The 22,819-nt window shown below is 42.4% G+C and overlaps 1 protein-coding gene and 14 non-coding genes across 15 annotated transcripts in view; 11 read left to right on the forward strand and 4 right to left on the reverse strand.

The window, feature by feature from the left end:
• LOC137491165 (uncharacterized) overlaps positions 1-22,819 on the forward strand; it is a 514,718-nt gene that overhangs the window by 306,765 nt on the left and 185,134 nt on the right. The window lies entirely within an intron of this gene.
• On the reverse strand, positions 465-546 carry trnap-agg (transfer RNA proline (anticodon AGG)). The gene has a single exon. It is a non-coding gene; the product is annotated as a tRNA-Pro (tRNA).
• Positions 669-741, reverse strand: trnak-uuu (transfer RNA lysine (anticodon UUU)). The gene has a single exon. It is a non-coding gene; the product is annotated as a tRNA-Lys (tRNA).
• On the forward strand, positions 7,242-7,313 carry trnaq-cug (transfer RNA glutamine (anticodon CUG)). The gene has a single exon. It is a non-coding gene; the product is annotated as a tRNA-Gln (tRNA).
• Positions 8,442-8,513, forward strand: trnaq-cug (transfer RNA glutamine (anticodon CUG)). The gene has a single exon. It is a non-coding gene; the product is annotated as a tRNA-Gln (tRNA).
• trnaf-gaa (transfer RNA phenylalanine (anticodon GAA)) lies at positions 8,778-8,850 on the forward strand. Its single transcript has one exon. It is a non-coding gene; the product is annotated as a tRNA-Phe (tRNA).
• Positions 9,642-9,713, forward strand: trnaq-cug (transfer RNA glutamine (anticodon CUG)). The gene has a single exon. It is a non-coding gene; the product is annotated as a tRNA-Gln (tRNA).
• trnaf-gaa (transfer RNA phenylalanine (anticodon GAA)) lies at positions 9,978-10,050 on the forward strand. Its single transcript has one exon. It is a non-coding gene; the product is annotated as a tRNA-Phe (tRNA).
• On the forward strand, positions 10,841-10,912 carry trnaq-cug (transfer RNA glutamine (anticodon CUG)). The gene has a single exon. It is a non-coding gene; the product is annotated as a tRNA-Gln (tRNA).
• On the forward strand, positions 11,177-11,249 carry trnaf-gaa (transfer RNA phenylalanine (anticodon GAA)). The gene has a single exon. It is a non-coding gene; the product is annotated as a tRNA-Phe (tRNA).
• On the forward strand, positions 12,041-12,112 carry trnaq-cug (transfer RNA glutamine (anticodon CUG)). Its single transcript has one exon. It is a non-coding gene; the product is annotated as a tRNA-Gln (tRNA).
• On the forward strand, positions 12,377-12,449 carry trnaf-gaa (transfer RNA phenylalanine (anticodon GAA)). Its single transcript has one exon. It is a non-coding gene; the product is annotated as a tRNA-Phe (tRNA).
• trnaq-cug (transfer RNA glutamine (anticodon CUG)) lies at positions 13,244-13,315 on the forward strand. The gene has a single exon. It is a non-coding gene; the product is annotated as a tRNA-Gln (tRNA).
• On the reverse strand, positions 20,203-20,275 carry trnai-uau (transfer RNA isoleucine (anticodon UAU)). The gene has a single exon. It is a non-coding gene; the product is annotated as a tRNA-Ile (tRNA).
• On the reverse strand, positions 22,271-22,343 carry trnam-cau (transfer RNA methionine (anticodon CAU)). The gene has a single exon. It is a non-coding gene; the product is annotated as a tRNA-Met (tRNA).

Genomic DNA, 22,819 nt, shown 5'->3' on the forward strand with positions numbered 1-22,819 from the left:
TCCTTCCATGCCTTAGAAGCGTGACTTGATCAGTACTTATCTACACAGCATGCTGGCATCAAAGATCCTATTTCTCTTATATCATATCCCTAGTCTTTCACACTTTAGGAAACGTAAACATTCAGGACGTGCCATTAGCACAGCCTGCACTAAAAGAAGGTTGAAGATAACGGATGGCAACACAGAGTGCGACACCAATGTCACCTTGAAAAACCTGCCGTGACCCGGATTCAAACCGGGGTTGCTGCGGTCACAACGCAGAGTACTAACCACTATACGATCACTGCGAGCTACGAAACAGCCGTTGTAACCTATGTGCGGTATGTTCCTCCGTGTGATAAGCCCCTTTCTCTTCAGTGAGAACAATCTGTTGTTTTTCTCCTCCTACCAGCACAACGCTTTTCCCAAGAAACAATGGAAATGCAAACAATTGACGACTGCTGCAATTTTAAAAACAGGGAGGATGTAGTCAGCAAGATTCAAACCTGCGCGGGGAGACCCCAATGGATTCCTAGTCCATCGCCTTAACCACTCGGCCACGACTACAAGACTGCCTGTACTGCCATTTCTTTCTTTATGCCTAGTACACATATTGTGCATCCAGATGAAACTTTCATCAAGCGATAGCTCAACGGCAAAAGCTGTGGCTCCACAAAATGAGTGTCATACGCCCGAACAGGGACTTGAACCCTGGACCCTCAGATTAAAAGTCTGATGCTCTACCGACTGAGCTATCCGGGCTCCACAACAGTAATTTACTAGTAGGCAAGGTTTGCGTTGTGGTCGGCGCAGACCTTTACAATACACTAAAGTTTACCGTGAGATGGGGTTTTAAGCTTATGGTTGGTGTGGATGTTGCTAAAACACGACAGGTTACTTTGAGGTTGGGTTTATGGTTTTTGTCGGTGTAGACATCAGTACAACACAATAGTTTGAACTTCATGTCAACTTCATGTCACACTTTAGGAAACGTAAACATTCAGGATGTGCCATTAGCACAGCCTGCACCAAAAGGAGGCTGGAGATTATGGATGGCAACACAGAGTGCAACACCAATGTCGCCTTGAAAAACATGCTATGACACGTATTTGAACCAGGGTTGCTGTGGCCACAATGCAGAACACTAAGCACTATACGATCACAGCGAGCTACAAGATAGCCGCTGTGGCTTTTGTGTGGTATGTTCCTCCATGTGATATGCCCCTTTCTCTTCAGTGAGAACACACAGTTGTTTTTCTCCTCCTACCAGCACAACGCTTTTCCCAAGAAACAATGGAAATGCAAACATTGATGACTGCTGCAATTTTAAAAAGGAACAGGATGTGGGTATAGTTAGCAGGACTTGAACCTGCGGGGGAATACCCCAACCGATTTCTAGTCGATCGCCTTAACCACGCAGCCATCACTACAAGACTGCCTGTTCTCCCATGTCCTCATGCCTAGTACACGTGTTGTGCATTCAGATGAAACTTTCAGCAAGCGATAGCTCAACGGCAAAAGCTGTGGCTCCACAAAGAGTCTCTCATGCCCGAACACAGACTTGAACCCTGGACCCTCTACCGACTCCGCTAAAGCTGGGAAACAATAGTCTGTTTTGGAAGGGGAAGAAAAAAGCACAAGAAAAATAAGAAAATTTGAGAAATTGAGAAAGAAAGAAGCGAAATTAAGGTTATATTTTGTATTTTTTGCCCACCAGAAACTACTCAATGCATATATAACAGTACTGGTTCAAGAAATATGTCCATAAATAACACTTTGGGTAGATCACAAGGTTCAATCCCCGACTGGAGCAGGTATCTAACCAGGTTTAGTAATGGGTCGATCATGAACATTTCGTTCATTTTAAACGAATCTTCAATATGATTTGGGAACTATAAGTCCTCTTAGGGAGTGATTTGTTAATTTGCGCGTGCGTACATTTGTGCAGGTGGTATCGTTATTTCAAGTCTTCATCACATTTCGTGTCGTTTATCGCGGAAAGGCAGAAACCAATCATATGCGTTTAGAGCCGAAAAAGATTTGATCCGTTCACCTCTCGAGTCCTCTATCGGGTCTGAGTCACTCGTTTATTATGGGCCAATTATACGCGTTTAGAGCAGGAAAAATATTTGATCCGTTCATCTCTCAAGTCCTCTATCGGATCTGAGTCATTCCTTCCTCACGGGCCAATAATACGCGTTTAGAGCCAAAAAAAGAATTGATCCGTTCATCTCTCGAGTCCTCTATCGGGTTTGAGTCATTCGTTCCTCACGGGCCAATCATACGCGTTTAGAGCTGGAAAAAGAATTGATCCGTTCATCTCTTGAGTCATCTATTGGGTCTGAGTCACTCGTTCTTCATGGGCCAATCATACGCATTTAGAGCCGGAAAAAGAATTGATCCGTTCACCTCATGAGTCAGGTCTGAATTTGGAGAAAAGCTCCGCCACTGCACTTGACACCACCAACACTGGTTTGAAGTGCAGCTCAGGTTAAATACTCTCTCTCCTCTCTAGAAAGATCCAATGATTGCTACCAGGTGGACACAGTTACCTGCAGGGAAAGAGAGAGGAAAAACACAATGCTCATTGTCCACCAAAAGATATGTCTCAGGACGCAAGCCCTGGGATCACCGCTATCACCCTCCTGGAGCATATACAGGCAAGAAATCCATTAATTAGTTGTTATGGAAGTTATTCATTAAGCTTTTAATGTACTACACAAAATGGTAATCTAAATGTTTATTTTATCATTAGTTTTATTTAATATATGTTTTTTTATTGTTTTATTTTTTTAAGGTGAATTGCTGGGAATGGAGCACCTTTACAGCCAGACCGGCAAAACCCTGACTCCGGTGCTCCAGAACCCAGAGGAGGAAGACAGGCTGGTGGAGGAAGTACATGACGAGGATCTACAAGATGACGGGTTTGAGTAGGAGATCATGGAGGACATCACAGTTCAAGTGCTGTATGAGGATGACCCCTGCCGTGATCTCAGAAACAGCCCCTCATCTCAGCATTACTGGCTGAGCCGTCCACATCAGCTGGTGGAGAAGGACAGCTTCCTAGCCCAGCCCCCTCAGTGCCGTCACAGCCATCCAAGTCTGGAGACAGTCTCTCTGTTGAGGCTCAGGTAAGATATATTAAGAACTTAATTTTATTTAGTCTTTTTTTATTCCACATATACTAAATTTATTCTGTATTTACCAGGGAGTAGTCATTGGACCTGATGGCATTGCTGGGTGGGACAAGGTGCAGGATCTGGCTGCTTATTTGGTAGGTCTTCGTTAGGCTCCTTACCTCACTGACCTGCAGGTGACAGAGGCCATCCAGCTGTGGACAGCTCTCCTGGATGTTGATAAACACCGCATCAACTACCAGCCTCGACATCAGCCTCAGCTGACACATGGGCGCTTTAAGGCACCGAAGCGCTCCGGAGTCACTCCAGGTGTGGAGAGCGTCAAGCGCTGTCTGATTGGACATCCTGAGGGTCCAGCACAGTGGCCTAGCACCAGCCGCTTGGTTGAGGCCATTTGTACAAAGCTGTGTGTCGTACACAAGTCCACTTCCAAGAAGGCTGGTGTTCGCACGCACAGGTGGTCTAAAATACTGACCGATTACCACCACATCCGGGATCTGGTGCTTGGCAGTCGCAGGCTGATGGATGAAACAGTGATCCAGCTTTTTGAGCTAAACCAGAAGACGCTTATTCAGTGGTAAGCAAAGCACATTATTTTCTTTAAATTACCTGAATACTTCTAAATTAATATAAATGAATAATACATATCATTTATTATCAGGTTTCAACGGAGGCAAAAGGATCAGGAAATGAGTGTACTCACTCAGGGACTGACTCCACTTGATCCAATTGCTGTGGCAGATACGCAGCTTCCTTTGCCGAGGGGAAAATTGGACGAGGCACCGACAACATCAGGCCCCAAACACAAGTTTGTCTTTCCTCCAAATAAAGAAGGACAGGCACCTCTTCTTCGACCTGGTCAAAAGTCTGCTTCTGCAACCACCACAGTTTGCTCCTTCCTGCCGGATGCCACCACGGTGTGCTCCTTTCCACCGGCCCCCACGACGGTATGCCCAATCACGCCAACCCCCACCACAGTCTGCCACATTGCACCAGCCCCTACCATGGTGTGCCCCGTCACACCGACCTTCACCACAGTGCGCCCCATCTCGCCAGCCTCCACCACAGTGTGCCCCATCATACCAGCCTCCACCACAGTGCGCCCTATTGCGCCGGCCCCCACCACAGTGCGCCTCATTGTATCTGCCCCCACCACGGTGTGCTCCTTTCCACCGACCCCCAGCACGGTGTGCCACATTGCACCACCCCCCACAGCACCAGATGTTGTGCAGCCCATTTCAGGACCTGGATCATTGTTTGGCACACTTGTTTTTAACCCAGACATGAGTGTGTCAATGGTGATTCCATCATTTGCTGCACCAACATCCAGTGCAGTCCCAGCTTCACCTGCACCTGCTGTTCCTCCACCTGCACCTGCTCCACCTGCACCTGCTGTTCCTCCACCTGCACCTGCTCCACCTGCACCTGCTGTTCCTCCACCTGCACCTGCTCCACCTGCGCCTGCTGTTCCTGTGTCCCGTTACATCCAGAGGAACAGGCGCAGATGGGAACAGGAGAAGAAAAGTGTTTGCAGCAAATGTGGGCAACCAAAGACTAAGGAGTTTGGCCATAGCCGATTTGTCCTTAGAGGACTGGTTGGCAGAACAGCGCCAGCAAAATAAAGGACAAACTCCAGCTCCAGAATAAAGGACAAATTGCTGTATATATTTTTGTAAATGTTACATGGGTACTCTCTCTCTCTCATTTTATTTAATTTTTGTGTGTTAATATTTAGCATTTTAAAGTGGCACTTATAGGCCCACTCTTATTTTGTCTTGTGTGTACTTATTTAATATTTGTGTGCATTTTATGTAAAAATATATTTATATTTCTTTAAAAAAATAACATTTTATACATTGCTTAAATACTATATTTTATATATTACGTGCCCCCACTCTTGCGTTTTATTATGTATTTATATTATTGTTTAATATATTGTGTATATAAAACTAAATATATATATAGAGTATTGTTTTTATATAATGTGTATAATAAGTAAATATATATATATATATATATATATATATAATATTGTTTTAATATATGTGCACAATAAATAAATATATATTGTATTGTTTTTATTTATTGTATATTATACAGTTTATATATTAAGATATGTTTTTATTTTGTTTTTTATATTTTTTAAATTGTTTTGTGATTTTAATATTTGTATTCATTTTAATAAACCATTTTGCATATTACTTGTTTTTGTGTGCATTCATTTAAAGTTATTACATAAAGAAATATAACATATATTAATATATATATATATATATATATATATATATATATATATATATATATATATATATATATAGTATATATATATATATATAATAAATAAATATATATAATATACTTATATATACATAAACATGCATACATATGTTTAATTGAAACGTTTGCATTCATTTTTAATTAACGTAATATGCTTTTTAAGAACAATATCCACATAATAATAGTAATATCAATATAATTGCCTGTGTTACGTCAGTAAAATTTCAATAAGAGCGCAGCTGATTGGCTCCGCTAAAACCGACACTGATTGGATATTGTGTTACACAGATCGTGTGTTCGAATCCAGCACGCAAAAAATGACATTTAGAGTGACATGCAATATGCAACTAAAATACCACATTATGCACAGTCACAAAGCCGCGAACACTACTGCAAGCGAAATTTGTCGCATTTTTCCGTGTTTTTGCGGCTTGCTCGCTTGCGAGTGAGCGAGAAGATTGGACCCCTTCCTATGCTAAGCGAGCGCTCTACCATTTGAGCTAATTCCCCTAAGAAAAATTCAAATTGGTAGTTTTTGGCGTGGTCAAAAAAAAAAAAAAAAGATCACATCTGCTCTGTGGTGGCCTCTTTGCCCTGCCCGCCGTTTAGTCGTCAAATTGCCTGGAATAGTGCGCTTTTCTTTTAAAGCCCTACCTATTCCTGCACCAGTAAACGTGTGAGGAGCCCTGCATGCCGAATGACTCAGAATGACTCAGTTACTCAGAAATCAATGCACATTGGCACCACCTTGGATTGACATTCTGCTACTTTCCTGCAAGGCCGTTTTTTTTTTTATTCATTACCTACAGCTCTGACAGCACCACACAACAAGCTTGAGGTTCCATGGTGTAATGGTGACCACTCTGAATCCAGCGATCTGAGTTCAAATTTCAGTGGGACCTGTTATTTTGCCAGCACCGCACAAAAAAAAGCTGGAATAGAATGTTAATCTCTTGAAGGCCAGGGAATGACATTTACTCTGGGCTTTCTAGTGCTTTAGGCAGGAAGTGGCCGGTTAGCTTAGCTGGTTAGACTATGGTGGTAATAACGGCAAGGTTGTGGATTCGATCCCTGTACTGGCCAAGCTCTTACCCTCTTAGGCCTCAGATGCATTTAAGGGCTCTGCTCTGTCTTACACACGTCTACGCTGCAAAAAAACTATGAAACGGCAGCTGAAATAGCTTAGTTGGGAGAGTGTTAGACTGAATATCTAAAGGTCCCTGGTTAGAACCAGGGTTCGGTAAAGTAGTGTTGGTTTTCAGTTTTGGGCACAAGAGTTAGGTGACCGAAAGTCACCCAAAAAGCCTAGCTGCTGCACCCTTAAGTCCAACTGCTTCCACTTGACCAAAAAGCTATCTTACTTCCAGATGGTCACGTCGCTTCTGGTGATGATTAAATCAGGAGAGTTTCACTTTAAACCTTTTCGCTTTAAAAAGGCATGAAAACAGAGGTGGAGAATGCAGTCATTGTTCCCGCTTCCTCTCGCATGCAAAGCGAGCGCTTAACCATTTGAGCTAATTCCCCTCACAGCAATCAATAGTTGGCGATTTTCGACGTGGTCAAAATAGAAAAAAAAGATCACATTTGCTCTGTGGTGGCCTCTTTGCCCTGCCTGCCGTTTAGTCGTCAAAATGCCTGGAATAGTGCGCTTTTCTTTTGAAGGCCCTACCTGGTCCTGCTCCAGTAAACGTGTGAGGAGCCCTGCATGCCGAATGACGAGTTACTCAGAAATCAATGCACATTGGCACTGCCTTGTATTGACATTCTGCTACTTTCTGGCAAGGCCGTTTTTTTTTTTTTTTACATTATTTTCTCTTTGGCCCGGGCAGCACCAAGCAGAAGACTTGAGGTTCCATGGTGTAATGGTTAGCACTCTGGACTCTGAATCCAGCGATCCGAGTTCAAATCTCGGTGGGACCTTGTTTTTTTACCAGCACCGCACAAAAAAAGCTAGAGTAGCATTCTTATCTCTTGAAGAAAATGACAGTTACTCTGAGCTTTTTAGCAAACATGGCAGAAAGTGGCCGGTTAGCTCAGCTGGTTAGAGTGTGGTGCTAATAACGCCAAGGTTGCGGGTTCGATCCACGTACTGGCCAAACTTTTACCCTTTAAGGCCTCAGAGGCATTTTAGGATTCTGCTTAGTCTCACAGACATGAATGCTGCAGGATTCTTGTGAAAAAGCAGCTGAAATTGCTCAGTTGGGAGAGTGTTAAACTGAAGATCTAAAGGTCCCTGGTTCAATCCTGGGTTTCGGCAAAACAGTGATGTTGTTCTATTTTGTGCACAAGGGTCAGGTGACTGAAAGTCACCCAAAAAGCCTAGCTGCTTCACCCTTAAGTCCACCTGCTTCCACTTGACCAAAACACTATCTTCCTCCCAGATGGTCACGTTGCTTCTGGCGATGATTCCAATGGCCTGATCGACAGCACTCTATAATGCTATGTATTTAGCGCTTTGATGTCCCACTGCGGACACGCTGCTGAATAAAAGAAAACTGTGACTTGATAGGGCTTCTGAAGGGTTGCAATGATATGTACTACACAGAAACCGGCAAAGCTGACATAAGTAGTTTCGCTTTAAACCCTCAAGGTGCCACCAGCTTTGCAATAAAAGCCAATGTAAAAAGGCATGAAAACAGAGGTGGAGAATGCAGTCATTGTTCCCGCTACCTCTCCCATGCAAAGCGAGCGCTTAACCATGAGCTAATTCCCCTCAAAGCAATCAATAATTGGCGATTTTCAACGTGGTCAAAATAGAAAAAAAAGATCACATTTGCTCTGTGGTGGCCTCTTTGCCCTGCCTGCCGTTTAGTCGTCAAAATGCCTGGAATAGTGCGCTTTTCTTTTGAAGGCCCTACCTGGTCCTGCTCCAGTAAACGTGTGAGGAGCCCTGCATGCCGAATGACGAGTTACTCAGAAATCAATGCACATTGGCACTGCCTTGTATTGACATTCTGCTACTTTCTGGCAAGGCCGTTTTCTTTTTTTTTTTTTTTTTTTTTACATTATTTTCTCTTTGGCCCGGGCAGCACCAAGCAGAAGACTTGAGGTTCCATGGTGTAATGGTTAGCACTCTGGACTCTGAATCCAGCGATCCGAGTTCAAATCTCGGTGGGACCCTGTTTTTTTACCAGCACCGCACAAAAGATGCTGGAATAGCATTCTTATCTCTTGAAGAAAATGACAGTTACTCTGAGCTTTTTAGCAAACATGGCAGAAAGTGGCCGGTTAGCTCAGCTATTCAGAGCGTGGTGCTAATAACACCAAGGTCGCGGGTTCGATCCACGTACTGGCCAAACTTTTACCCTTTAAGGCCTCAGAGGCATTTTAGGATTCTGCTTAGTCTCACAGACATGAATGCTGCAGGATTCTTGTGAAAAGGCAGCTGAAATTGCTCAGTTGGGAGAGCGTTAGACTGAAGATCTAAAGGTCCCTGGTTCAATCCTGGGTTTCGGCAAAACAGTGATGTTGTTCTATTTTGTGCACAAGGGTCAGGTGACTGAAAGTCACCCAAAAAGCCTAGCTGCTTCACCCTTAAGTCCACCTGCTTCCACTTGACCAAAACGCTATCTTCCTCCCAGATGGTCACGTTGCTTCTGGCGATGATTCCAATGGCCTGATCGACAGCACTCTATAATGCTATGTATTTAGCGCTTTGATGTCCCACTGCGGACACGCTGCTGAATAAAAGAAAACTGTGACTTGATAGGGCTTCTGAAGGGTTGCAATGATATGTACTACACAGAAACCGGCAAAGCTGACATAAGTAGTTTCGCTTTAAACCCTCAAGGTGCCACCAGCTTTGCAATAAAAGCCAATGTAAAAAGGCATGAAAACAGAGGTGGAGAATGCAGTCATTGTTCCCGCTACCTCTCCCATGCAAAGCGAGCGCTTAACCATGAGCTAATTCCCCTCAAAGCAATCAATAATTGGCGATTTTCAACGTGGTCAAAATAGAAAAAAAAGATCACATTTGCTCTGTGGTGGCCTCTTTGCCCTGCCTGCCGTTTAGTCGTCAAAATGCCTGGAATAGTGCGCTTTTCTTTTGAAGGCCCTACCTGGTCCTGCTCCAGTAAACGTGTGAGGAGCCCTGCATGCCGAATGACGAGTTACTCAGAAATCAATGCACATTGGCACTGCCTTGTATTGACATTCTGCTACTTTCTGGCAAGGCCGTTTTCTTTTTTTTTTTTTTTTTTTTTACATTATTTTCTCTTTGGCCCGGGCAGCACCAAGCAGAAGACTTGAGGTTCCATGGTGTAATGGTTAGCACTCTGGACTCTGAATCCAGCGATCCGAGTTCAAATCTCGGTGGGACCCTGTTTTTTTACCAGCACCGCACAAAAGATGCTGGAATAGCATTCTTATCTCTTGAAGAAAATGACAGTTACTCTGAGCTTTTTAGCAAACATGGCAGAAAGTGGCCGGTTAGCTCAGCTATTCAGAGCGTGGTGCTAATAACACCAAGGTCGCGGGTTCGATCCACGTACTGGCCAAACTTTTACCCTTTAAGGCCTCAGAGGCATTTTAGGATTCTGCTTAGTCTCACAGACATGAATGCTGCAGGATTCTTGTGAAAAGGCAGCTGAAATTGCTCAGTTGGGAGAGCGTTAGACTGAAGATCTAAAGGTCCCTGGTTCAATCCTGGGTTTCGGCAAAACAGTGATGTTGTTCTATTTTGTGCACAAGGGTCAGGTGACTGAAAGTCACCCAAAAAGCCTAGCTGCTTCACCCTTAAGTCCACCTGCTTCCACTTGACCAAAACGCTATCTTCCTCCCAGATGGTCACGTTGCTTCTGGCGATGATTCCAATGGCCTGATCGACAGCACTCTATAATGCTATGTATTTAGCGCTTTGATGTCCCACTGCGGACACGCTGCTGAATAAAAGAAAACTGTGACTTGATAGGGCTTCTGAAGGGTTGCAATGATATGTACTACACAGAAACCGGCAAAGCTGACATAAGTAGTTTCGCTTTAAACCCTCAAGGTGCCACCAGCTTTGCAATAAAAGCCAATGTAAAAAGGCATGAAAACAGAGGTGGAGAATGCAGTCATTGTTCCCGCTACCTCTCCCATGCAAAGCGAGCGCTTAACCATGAGCTAATTCCCCTCAAAGCAATCAATAATTGGCGATTTTCAACGTGGTCAAAATAGAAAAAAAAGATCACATTTGCTCTGTGGTGGCCTCTTTGCCCTGCCTGCCGTTTAGTCGTCAAAATGCCTGGAATAGTGCGCTTTTCTTTTGAAGGCCCTACCTGGTCCTGCTCCAGTAAACGTGTGAGGAGCCCTGCATGCCGAATGACGAGTTACTCAGAAATCAATGCACATTGGCACTGCCTTGTATTGACATTCTGCTACTTTCTGGCAAGGCCGTTTTCTTTTTTTTTTTTTTTTTTTTACATTATTTTCTCTTTGGCCCGGGCAGCACCAAGCAGAAGACTTGAGGTTCCATGGTGTAATGGTTAGCACTCTGGACTCTGAATCCAGCGATCCGAGTTCAAATCTCGGTGGGACCCTGTTTTTTTACCAGCACCGCACAAAAGATGCTGGAATAGCATTCTTATCTCTTGAAGAAAATGACAGTTACTCTGAGCTTTTTAGCAAACATGGCAGAAAGTGGCCGGTTAGCTCAGCTATTCAGAGCGTGGTGCTAATAACACCAAGGTCGCGGGTTCGATCCACGTACTGGCCAAACTTTTACCCTTTAAGGCCTCAGAGGCATTTTAGGATTCTGCTTAGTCTCACAGACATGAATGCTGCAGGATTCTTGTGAAAAGGCAGCTGAAATTGCTCAGTTGGGAGAGCGTTAGACTGAAGATCTAAAGGTCCCTGGTTCAATCCTGGGTTTCGGCAAAACAGTGATGTTGTTCTATTTTGTGCACAAGGGTCAGGTGACTGAAAGTCACCCAAAAAGCCTAGCTGCTTCACCCTTAAGTCCACCTGCTTCCACTTGACCAAAACGCTATCTTCCTCCCAGATGGTCACGTTGCTTCTGGCGATGATTCCAATGGCCTGATCGACAGCACTCTATAATGCTATGTATTTAGCGCTTTGATGTCCCACTGCGGACACGCTGCTGAATAAAAGAAAACTGTGACTTGATAGGGCTTCTGAAGGGTTGCAATGATATGTACTACACAGAAACCGGCAAAGCTGACATAAGTAGTTTCGCTTTAAACCCTCAAGGTGCCACCAGCTTTGCAATAAAAGCCAATGTAAAAAGGCATGAAAACAGAGGTGGAGAATGCAGTCATTGTTCCCGCTACCTCTCCCATGCAAAGCGAGCGCTTAACCATGAGCTAATTCCCCTCAAAGCAATCAATAATTGGCGATTTTCAACGTGGTCAAAATAGAAAAAAAAGATCACATTTGCTCTGTGGTGGCCTCTTTGCCCTGCCTGCCGTTTAGTCGTCAAAATGCCTGGAATAGTGCGCTTTTCTTTTGAAGGCCCTACCTGGTCCTGCTCCAGTAAACGTGTGAGGAGCCCTGCATGCCGAATGACGAGTTACTCAGAAATCAATGCACATTGGCACTGCCTTGTATTGACATTCTGCTACTTTCTGGCAAGGCCGTTTTCTTTTTTTTTTTTTTTTTTTTTACATTATTTTCTCTTTGGCCCGGGCAGCACCAAGCAGAAGACTTGAGGTTCCATGGTGTAATGGTTAGCACTCTGGACTCTGAATCCAGCGATCCGAGTTCAAATCTCGGTGGGACCCTGTTTTTTTACCAGCACCGCACAAAAGATGCTGGAATAGCATTCTTATCTCTTGAAGAAAATGACAGTTACTCTGAGCTTTTTAGCAAACATGGCAGAAAGTGGCCGGTTAGCTCAGCTATTCAGAGCGTGGTGCTAATAACACCAAGGTCGCGGGTTCGATCCACGTACTGGCCAAACTTTTACCCTTTAAGGCCTCAGAGGCATTTTAGGATTCTGCTTAGTCTCACAGACATGAATGCTGCAGGATTCTTGTGAAAAGGCAGCTGAAATTGCTCAGTTGGGAGAGCGTTAGACTGAAGATCTAAAGGTCCCTGGTTCAATCCTGGGTTTCGGCAAAACAGTGATGTTGTTCTATTTTGTGCACAAGGGTCAGGTGACTGAAAGTCACCCAAAAAGCCTAGCTGCTTCACCCTTAAGTCCACCTGCTTCCACTTGACCAAAACGCTATCTTCCTCCCAGATGGTCACGTTGCTTCTGGCGATGATTCCAATGGCCTGATCGACAGCACTCTATAATGCTATGTATTTAGCGCTTTGATGTCCCACTGCGGACACGCTGCTGAATAAAAGAAAACTGTGACTTGATAGGGCTTCTGAAGGGTTGCAATGATATGTACTACACAGAAACCGGCAAAGCTGACGTAAGTAGTTTCGCTTTAAACCCTCAAGGTGCCACCAGCTTTGCAATAAAAGCCAATGTAAAAAGGCATGAAAACAGAGGTGGAGAATGCAGTCATTGTTCCCGCTACCTCTCCCATGCAAAGCGAGCGCTTAACCATGAGCTAATTCCCCTCAAAGCAATCAATAATTGGCGATTTTCGACGTGGTCAAAATAGAAAAAAAAGATCACATTTGCTCTATGGTGGCCTCTTTGCCCTGCCTGCCGTTTAGTCGTCAAAATGCCTGGAATAGTGCGCTTTTCTTTTGAAGGCCCTACCTGGTCCTGCTCCAGTAAACGTGTGAGGAGCCCTGCATGCCGAATGACGAGTTACTCAGAAATCAATGCACATTGGCACTGCCTTGTATTGACATTCTGCTACTTTCTGGCAAGGCCGTTTTCTTTTTTTTTTTTTTTTTTTTTTTTACATTATTTTCTCTTTGGCCCGGGCAGCACCAAGCAGATGACTTGAGGTTCCATGGTGTAATGGTTAGCACTCTGGACTCTGAATCCAGCGATCCGAGTTCAAATCTCGGTGGGACCTTGTTTTTTTTACCAGCACCGCACAAAAAAAGCTGGAATAGCATTCTTATCTCTTGAAGAATATGACAGTTACTCTGAGCTTTTTAGCAAACATGGCAGAAAGTAGCCGGTTAGCTCAGCTGGTTAGAGCGTAGTGCTAATAACGCCAAGGTCGCGGGTTTGATCCCCGTACTGGCCAAACTTTTACCCTTTAAGGCCTCAGAGGCATTTCAGGATTCTGCTTAGTCTCACAGACATGAATGCTGCAGGATACTTTTGAAAAGGCAGTTGAAATAGCTCAGTTGGGAGAGCGTTAGACTGAAGATCTAAAGGTCCCTGGTTCGATCCCGGGGTTGTAAAACAGTGCTGTTGTTCTATTTTGTGCACAAGGGGCAGGTGACTGAAGGCCCTACCTGGTCCTGCTCCAGTAAACGTGTGAGGAGCCCTGCATGCCGAATGACGAGTTACTCAGAAATCAATGCACATTGCCACCGCCTTGTATTGACATTCTGCTACTTTCTGGCAAGGCCGTTTTATAATTTTTTTTTAATATATTTTTTTTCTTTAGCCTGGGCAGCACCAACTGGAAGACTTTTATTAAGCTTGGCAGTAAGTGGCCGGTTAGCTCATACTGCCACCTGTAAGTCGTGGTTATTCTTGGTCACACCGGCCAATCACTTTGTGAGCTGGAACCAAGATTCACCCTATTCTTGGTTAAGGCAGCCAATCGTGTTCCGAGTTACAATGAACGCTATGGCCAATCAGAGCCTTTATATCATCCATGATTTGTACTGAAATAAAAGATTTTGTTGCGGATTAATTCGGACACCAATTGCAAAGTAAGTATTTTTTTAACAAGGTGGTTTAAATGAATAACCATTACAGTAACGTTAATTACTACAACATAATTATTATATGATTGTTATAGATGTTTTATAACGTTATTTGGTAAGATTAATGTTATTCGACCAAGCAAACTGTACAGTTTTACTACAAAAAGAAGATTGTGTTTAGTTTATGATTTAGAAGCAATTAAGGAGAATAGATTTTAAAGCTGAGGTTAATAGTGTATGCAGAAATATGGTCATACTGATAAAAAATGTAAAGTGATAGATTTTTGAATTATCAGAGAGAGTGGTGTTGATTAAGCATGTTGATGAAATTTTACTCTCAGAAAAAGAATAGACACCTAATTGATTAAAATGAAATAGGTGTTATGACATTTCCATGGAAATAGATTTAAAGGAAGTAAAAATTATAGGTGATTAGATGACACGCCTCAATATTAGGAAAAGTCAGATCACTAAATAAATAAGCCATTTCAAATAACTGTAAACTGGTGAATGTAAAACACATGGTAATTAGACTAATATGAATTATAGACTTTAATTATATTTAGAGATATCAGAAACTGCAAGAGAAGAATGAGAGTGAGGTTATAATTGATTATAGAGATATGGGAGAACAGGTGAATAAAAAGATATGTGCTAGTCATGATTGACAGCTATAGTGAATGGCTAGAGGAGTGGCCAGCAAGCAAGCAAGGAGTGCAGTCAGACAGACTCTCACTTAAAACTTATAAATGCTCTATGCATATCTTATATCATTACTAATTTCCCAAATCTGAGTAACAGTTACTAGTTAATGTTTATCCTATCCATCAAGGCCCTCTTAGGAAAACACAGATCATTTGCATGCAAATTACTCTTTTTCTTCTGTTATTCAAAACCCCTTTTTTCTTTAATATCTTTTTTACATTTACTTTTAATTCTTTAAAGCTGGAGAAACAGTTCAAGTGTATTTACCTGTACAAGCAGGTCCTGGCAGAAAAAACACAAACTAATAAGCATAAAATCGCTTACCGTTTTTTATTGTGGCCACATATTTGTGTTTTCTCTCCAGTCCAGCATGCACAGTAACACCAGTCCTGCTCCTTTCCAGCCCACCCAGAGGGACGCCAAATGTGGTGGTTTTCTTGGTTTTTCTCTTACTAAATCAAACTAAGTCTGGAGGTTATGAATATCAGAAGAATATACTTTATTGTCGACAACAAAGGAGAACTTTCAGGAAACCCCCAGTAGCATCTCTGTCTGAAAAATTCTGCCTCACTCCTGTTCTGGCCTTATTTAAATACCATTTTACATCCGTTGTTTTCCTTTGTTCTCCATATATTACACAAGATCCCTCCTAGTTTAACCCCTGACCCCAAATTCCACCTCTGATATCTGTTTCCTGATACACCTCAGGCTCTTTTACCACTCTCTTTTCATCCCTTCTTTTATGACCCCTAGTTGTTTCCTCAGGCCATTTCCCCTTTCCAATTGTTTTAATGGTATACAAGTCTACAAGCAGATTATACACATATAACCTGAATATATAGATTAACTTCACACTCCAAAGAGCACAAAAGCATGAATTTAGGGATGGTGTAAGAATAATAATTACAGGGAAAGGTAGAGCAAATTGATACAAATTTAAAAACAATTGGCAAAAATCTGTGCACAGACCAAACTGAATTGGATAAAAATCATATTGGAGTTATTAGTTTGTTATGAAACAAAACGATGGAATTAATGACTTTTGCATTGTTTACAGGACTGCAGTTTTGGGGACCTGGTGCAGCTTGGATGTGCAGTGGATTACTTATGTAGAGATTAAAATATGACAAATTAACAACTTTATTTCAGATTTTTCTAAACAGGTTGTAAAGCTGGCCGGATTAACTTGACAGTCAACATAGGGGTGTAAAACGGCCTGGAGCTAGGCCCATGCCGAAAGGGGGATAAAACACAAAAAGGGGATAACTGACTAATTGGAGTGTGTAAGCATGTATTGGTGTGGGAGCTGAACACACCAATGCATGAGGCCAACTGTATATTAGATACAGGCCAACACAAAAAGGGGAACCGAAAACCACATTAAATTCTAAAATAGAAAGAGAAAATAAGACTGATTTACTAGCAGATGACAATCTGACAGAAAGTGTGTGATTAAGTGTGTATGGATGTTTCCCAGAGATGGGTTGCAGCTGGAAGGGCATCCGCTGTGTAAAACATATGTTGGATAAGTTGGCGGTTCATTTCACTGACAGTGGGGACCCCAAATTAATAAAGGGACTAAGCTTTAAAAAAAAAATTAATGAATGAATGAATTGGACAAATTAGACTGGAGAAATTTTTGAAAAATTTAATAAAACACAATCACATTTTAAAATTATTTTATTTTACACACATTAGTTTTTTGATTTTTTAAAAAAATATATTTTTATACACACATTATTTTTTTATCTTCTATGTGAAGACATTTTTTATGATTTTTTATCTTTTATTTTAAGAAATTTTTATGCTTTTTATCTTTTATTTTAATGCCTTTCTAATGCTTTTTAAATCTCTTATTTTAAGACATTTGTATGTTTTTTCATAATCTTTTATTCTAAGACATTCAATGTTTTTTTAATCTTTTATTTTAAGAGGCTTTTTGAATCTTTTATTTTAAGACATTTTAACGATTGTTTAGTTTTAAACACATCATTATGAGTTTAAGATTCTTTTATTTGAAGACAATTTTAGGATTTTTTATTTGAACACATTTTTGAAGATTATTTTAGTTTAAGCCATTGTTGTTTTTAAATATTTCATTTAAAGACATTTTAAGATTTTTATTTTCAGCCATGGTTGTTTTTGAACCTTTTATTTAAAGAGATTCTTAAGATTTTTATTTTATTTTAATCACATTGTTGTGTTTTTTGATTTTGCCATTTTAAGACATTGAGAGAAAAAAATATGTTTGAATTTTGGTTTTAATAATTTGGTGACAAGTTTGAGTTAGTTTAATAACATTGTTACGATTAAGCTCTGAATCTTTCATTTTAATAATTGTTTAGTTTAATCCTACTTTAAAGCTGTTTTCATCCTAAATCTCAATTGTAATTTTGGTTCGATAATGAATTTAAAATGTTGAAATTTAGTTTGAACTATTCATGGGGATTATAATTTTGTATTAGTGAATTTCTAATTCCAATCACAAGTGTTTTCACAAGTGTTGATCTTTGATCTTATTATACAGAGGGATTTTTAATTAGAGCATAACTTTATGGGTGTGAATTTTCTTTTAATCAGATTTTTGTTTTTTTTATGTTGGAGTTTTAAAATTTTATTTACATTTTTATTATTGTGATTCTTATTCTAATTTTGGTGGGGAAGAAGAAAACAAATTACCTTTATTGATAAAGTATATAAGAATGGAAAATTTTAATTATGGGATAATTGGAAGTTAATAAGAGTATTGGGAGTAATAAGCCTGAATATAGCAAGTATAATCCTTATTAAAAGAAGATATCGGAGTGACTTCAAGAGGGAAGAGACTGCACCACCGAAGAGGAGAACCAAGAGTGTGAAAATTATAAACTGAATCCAGAAAAGTTAAAGAAATTGAGTTAAAAGGGGTTTTGGGCATTATCTAACATAATGAATAAGCACTATGATGTTAATGATTATTTTGAATGAGAGGGAAAACCAAGATTTAGGAAAACGCCTGTTGTAATGACAATTGGAATTTTTTGTGGGGATTTGATTATCTGTTTTTGTCTGCTCCAGAGAGGAGCAGAAAAGGGGAATTGTTGGAGAAAAATAATTTATTTTCATTACTTTTGTGTTTTTTATTAGGAAAATGTTTAGACTAACAACAGATTAATCAATCTTTTCTATTGTATTATAAAACATCTTGACCAGACAAACTTCCTCTTTTTTACTGTGCTGCATAGTTTTTAGAAGAACTGCTGACAAGTGGAAACAGCAGAATAAGAATAAATTTAGGTTTGTTCCAGAAGTCTAGACATGTCACAAGTTGTCATGATGCTTGATCAAAAGTACTGTCTTAGAATGACATGTAGTGGAATGTCCTGGGATGCCGTTGATTTTTAAGGCAATGGGATTCGCAGGACTTTTCGTCAAATCCTCGCACAACGTTAATTCATGACATTTGACAGATCCACGCCGAACGTCAAGCGACAACGTGATAGGAATGGGAGCATCTTAACATCATTGCTTCAGACTCAGGAAATGTTCTTGGAACTTCACACAGCCAGGCCTCCAGAGGAGCTGTAGCTTTTTTTGCCCCGGGGAAGCATGATCCACACGGAAGGGAATAAGAAATGCTGCCCAGTCATCTAAGCGCTTCCAAGTGCCAAAAGGTAGCACTTTGCCCCATCTGAGGCTCAAACTCACAACCTGCAGATTATGAGACTGACGCGCTGCCTACGGCGCCAACGAGGCAGACTGATGGACATGGGCAAACTGTGAAATACCAGCTTCCATGTCACGGTGCTTCGGTGTGGATACTAGGAGACAGCCCGGGATAAGCAGAGATGTCAGGATGACCAAGCGGTCTAAGGTGCTGCGTACAGGTCGCAGTCTCCCCTGGAGGCGTGGGTTCAAATCTCACTTTCGACAAACCTAATCTTTGGCTATGAGTTCAGGCTAAAGTCTTTAACTCTCTGCCACCTTGTCAGAGTGATACAGTAACACTGACAAAGCACCGCTTCAATCTCTTTGCGCCAAAGTTTATGCAGCCTAGCAGTGTCCCTGGCAGCCTTAATGGGCTCTTTAGACTGTAGGTTTTAAGGCGTTTGCGATCAAGGTATTGTCCACAAAAACTCGGAAAAGCATGTGAACAAAACAATTGACGAGGGCTTTAATGCAAGTGAACCAAAAGGGGATCAAAAGTACTGTCTTGGAATGCCATGTAGTGGAATGTCCTGGGATGCCGTTAATATCTAAGGCAATGGGATTCGCAGGACTTTTCGTCAAATCCTCGTACAACGTTAATTTATGACATTTGACAGATCCACGCCGAACGTCAAGCGACAACGTGATAGGAAAGGGAGCATCTTACCATCATTGCTTCAGACTCAGGAAATGTTCTTGGAACTTCACACCGCTAGGCCTCCAGAGGAGCTGTAGCTTTTTTTGCCCCGGGGAAGCATGATCCACACGGAAGGGAATAAAAAATGCTGCCCAGTCATCTAAGCGATTCCAAGTGCCAAAAAGTAGCACCTTGCCCCGTGTGAGGCTCGAATTCACGACCTTCAGATTATGAGACTGACGCGCTGCCTAATGCGACAACGAGGCAGAGTATTGGACCTGGGCAAACTGTGAAAGACCAGCTTTCATGTCACGGTGCTTCGGTGTGGATGCTAGAAGACAGCTCAGATTGAGCAGGGATGTCAGGATGGCCGAGCAGTCTAAGGCGCTGCGTTCAGGTCGCAGTCTCCCCTGGAAGCGTGGGTTTGAATCCCACTTCTGACAAACCTAATCTTTAGCTACGCGTTCAGGCTAAAGTCTTTAACTCTCTGCCACCTTGTCAGAGTGATACAGTAACACTGACAAAGCACCGCATCAATCTCTTTGTGCCAAAGTTTATGCAGCCTAGCAGTGTCCCTGGCAGCCTTAATGGGCTCTTTAGACTGTAGGTTTTAGGGCGTTTGCGATCAAGGTATTGTCCACAAAAACTCGGGAAAACATGTAAACAAAACAATGGACGAGGCCTTTAATGCAAGTGAACCAAAAGGGGATCAAAAGTACTGTCTTGGAATGCCATGTAGTAGAATGTCCTGGGATGCCGTTGATTTTTAAGGCAATGGGATTCGCAGGACTTTTCGTCAAATCCTCGCACAACGTTAATTCATGACATTTGACAGGTCCACGCCGAACGTCAAGCGACAACGTGATAGGAATGGGAGCATCTTACCATCATTGCTTCAGACTCAGGAAATGTTCTTGGAACTTCACACCGCCAGGCCTCCAGAGGAGCTGTAGCTTTTTAGCCCCGGGGAAGCATGATCCACACGGAAGGGAATAAAAAATGCTGCCCAGTCATCTAAGCGCTTCCAAGTGCCAAAAGGTAACACCTTGCCCCGTGTGAGGCTCGAACTCACGACCTTCAGATTATAAGACTGACGCGCTGCCTACTGCGCCAATGAGGCAGACTGATGGACTTAGGCAAACTGTGAAACACCAGCTTCCATGTCACGGTGCTTCGGTGTGGATGCTAGAAGACAGCTCATGTTGAGCAGCGAATTCAGGATGGCCAAGCAGTCTAAGGCGCTGCATTCAGGTCGCAGTCTCCCCTGGAGGCGTGGGTTTGAATCCCACTTCTGACAAACCTAATCTTTAGCTAAGCGTTCAGGCTAAAGTCTTTAACTCTCTGCCACCTTGTCAGAGTGATACAGTAACTCTGACAAAGCACCGCATCAATCTCTTTGCGCCAAAGTTTATGCACCCTAGCAGTGTCCCTGGCAGACTTAATGGGCTCTTTAGACTGTAGGTTTTAAGGCGTTTGCGATCAAGGTATTGTCCACAAAAACTCGGAAAAGCATGCGAACAAAACAATGGACGAGGGCTTTAATGCAAGTGAACCAAAAGGGGATCAAAAGTACTGTCTCAGAATGCCATGTAGTGGAATGTCCTGGGATGCCGTTGATTTTTAAAGGGCCATGAAACCCCCTCGTTTCAGCAGGGTGTTTTCACACCTCTACTTTGGAAAAAGTCAGAAAAGTGGGTGTGTCCAGCTCTGTTTAGGGGGGAGTGTCGGAGGAACTAAAGTGGGATGGTGTGGGAGTGTCTATTTGTGCACGCGCGAGTTTCAGAGTCAAAATACACACCCACACAGACAGGAGAAAAAGTGATGGTGTTTAACCTACATGGACATCTGTAGTCGAATTATTTGACAAATTATTAAATGTTGGACTTTAACTGCAGTTTGGCTCTTTCATTCAGGGAATTCATTCATGCCACTCGCGACAAACGAGATATTTGATTCGAGGAACTGCTGCAAGCGTGTATTTTTCATGCAATGTTTGATACCGCACGGCGAATGAGAGAAAAAAAACCTCTGCATTTCCCGGAAACTTAGATGCACACGGCAGGTAGTGTCAGAAAGCCGCGTGTGTTATTCCGGTCACAAAATGCGGTGCTAACATTTCTGCACTCAGTGCAATAGTTAACTTAATTCGATACGAACAAACTGAATAAACAAAGAGCACTGGTCGCTCACTTACCAAATCTGTAGAGACAGAACAATCACCAGCAACTAGAGCCGCGTCTTTATGAAGAGAAGAGTACAAGCAAATCCAGATTTCAGCGTTTGCAGGTGAGAACAGCTCTAAGGTAAACAACAATCCTCCTTAGACACGTAAGTTATTGTTGTCGCGCGTCGCCTGTTAATCCACACGTGATCCAGATAAGCTCTCACAGAGAGAAAATGAAAACGAAACTTAACAGCAGCAAACTATAAAAGCAACACGTCACGCTTGTTTTGCCAACACAACGTGGCGTCTTTGTGGTGTAAACACGGTGACAATAATGAATATTAATGAAGTTGCACAATAGAGCGCGCTGATTGGTTTGACCCAAGCCTTACTCATGCATTAATGCATCACACTATAAGACGTAATAAGACTCACTCAGGCACAGACGCCCAGTCTGCACGCTGGAATACACGCTATTATGTCATGGCCGTGACGCAGCTTCAAAAATTAGTTTCAAACAGGAAGTACAAATTTGCTTGAAATAACGCAAAAACAACCAATTTACTCTTTTTAGTGAAATATAGGTGTCCTAATAGTGTTTTTAGCAGTGTGGGACACATATACGACTGTCAACAGCTCAAAAAATGTGTTTTGGTGTTTCGTGACCCTTTAAGGCAATGGTATTCGCAGGACTTTTCGTCAGATCCTCGCACAACGTTAATTCATGACATTTGACAGATCCACGCCGAACGTCAAGCGACAACGTGATAGAAAAGGGAGCATCTTACCATCATTGCTTCAGACTTAGGAAATGTTCTTGGAACTTCACACCGCCAGGCCTCCAGAGGAGCTGTAGCTTTTTTTGCCACGGGGAAGCATGATCCACACGGAGGGGAATAAAAAATGCTGCCCAGTCATCTAAGCGCTTCCAAGTGCAAAAAGGTAGCACCTTGCCCCATGTGAGGTTCGATCTCACGACCTTCAGATTATGAGACTGACGCGCTGCCTACTGCGCCAATGAGGCAGACTGTTGAACCTGGGCAAACTGTGAAAGACCAGCTTCCATGTCACGGTGCTGCGCTGTGGCTCCTATGAGACAGCTTGGGCCAGGCAAGCATGTCAGGATGGCCGAGCGGTCTAAGGTGCTGCATTCAGGTTGCAGTCCCCCCTTGAAGTGTGGGTTTGAATTACACTTCTCACAAACTTAATCTTTGGCAACACGTTCAGGCTCAAGTCTTTAACTCTCTGGCACCATGGCCGAGTGATACAGTAACACTGACAAAGCACCGCATCAATCTCTTTGCGCCAAAGTTTATGCAGCCTAGCAGTGTCCCTGGCAGCCTTAATGGGCTCTTTAGACTGTAGGTTTTAATGCGTTTGCGATCAAGGTATTGTCCACAAAAACTCGGAAAAGCATGTAAACAAAACAATGGACGAAGGCTTTAATGCAAGTGAACCAAAAGGGGATCAAAAGTACTGTCTTGGAATGCCATGTAGTAG

This window comes from Danio rerio, chromosome 4 (assembly GCF_052040795.2).
Source record: "Danio rerio strain M-AB ecotype USA chromosome 4, GRCz13ab, whole genome shotgun sequence".
NCBI lineage: Eukaryota > Metazoa > Chordata > Actinopteri > Cypriniformes > Danionidae > Danio > Danio rerio.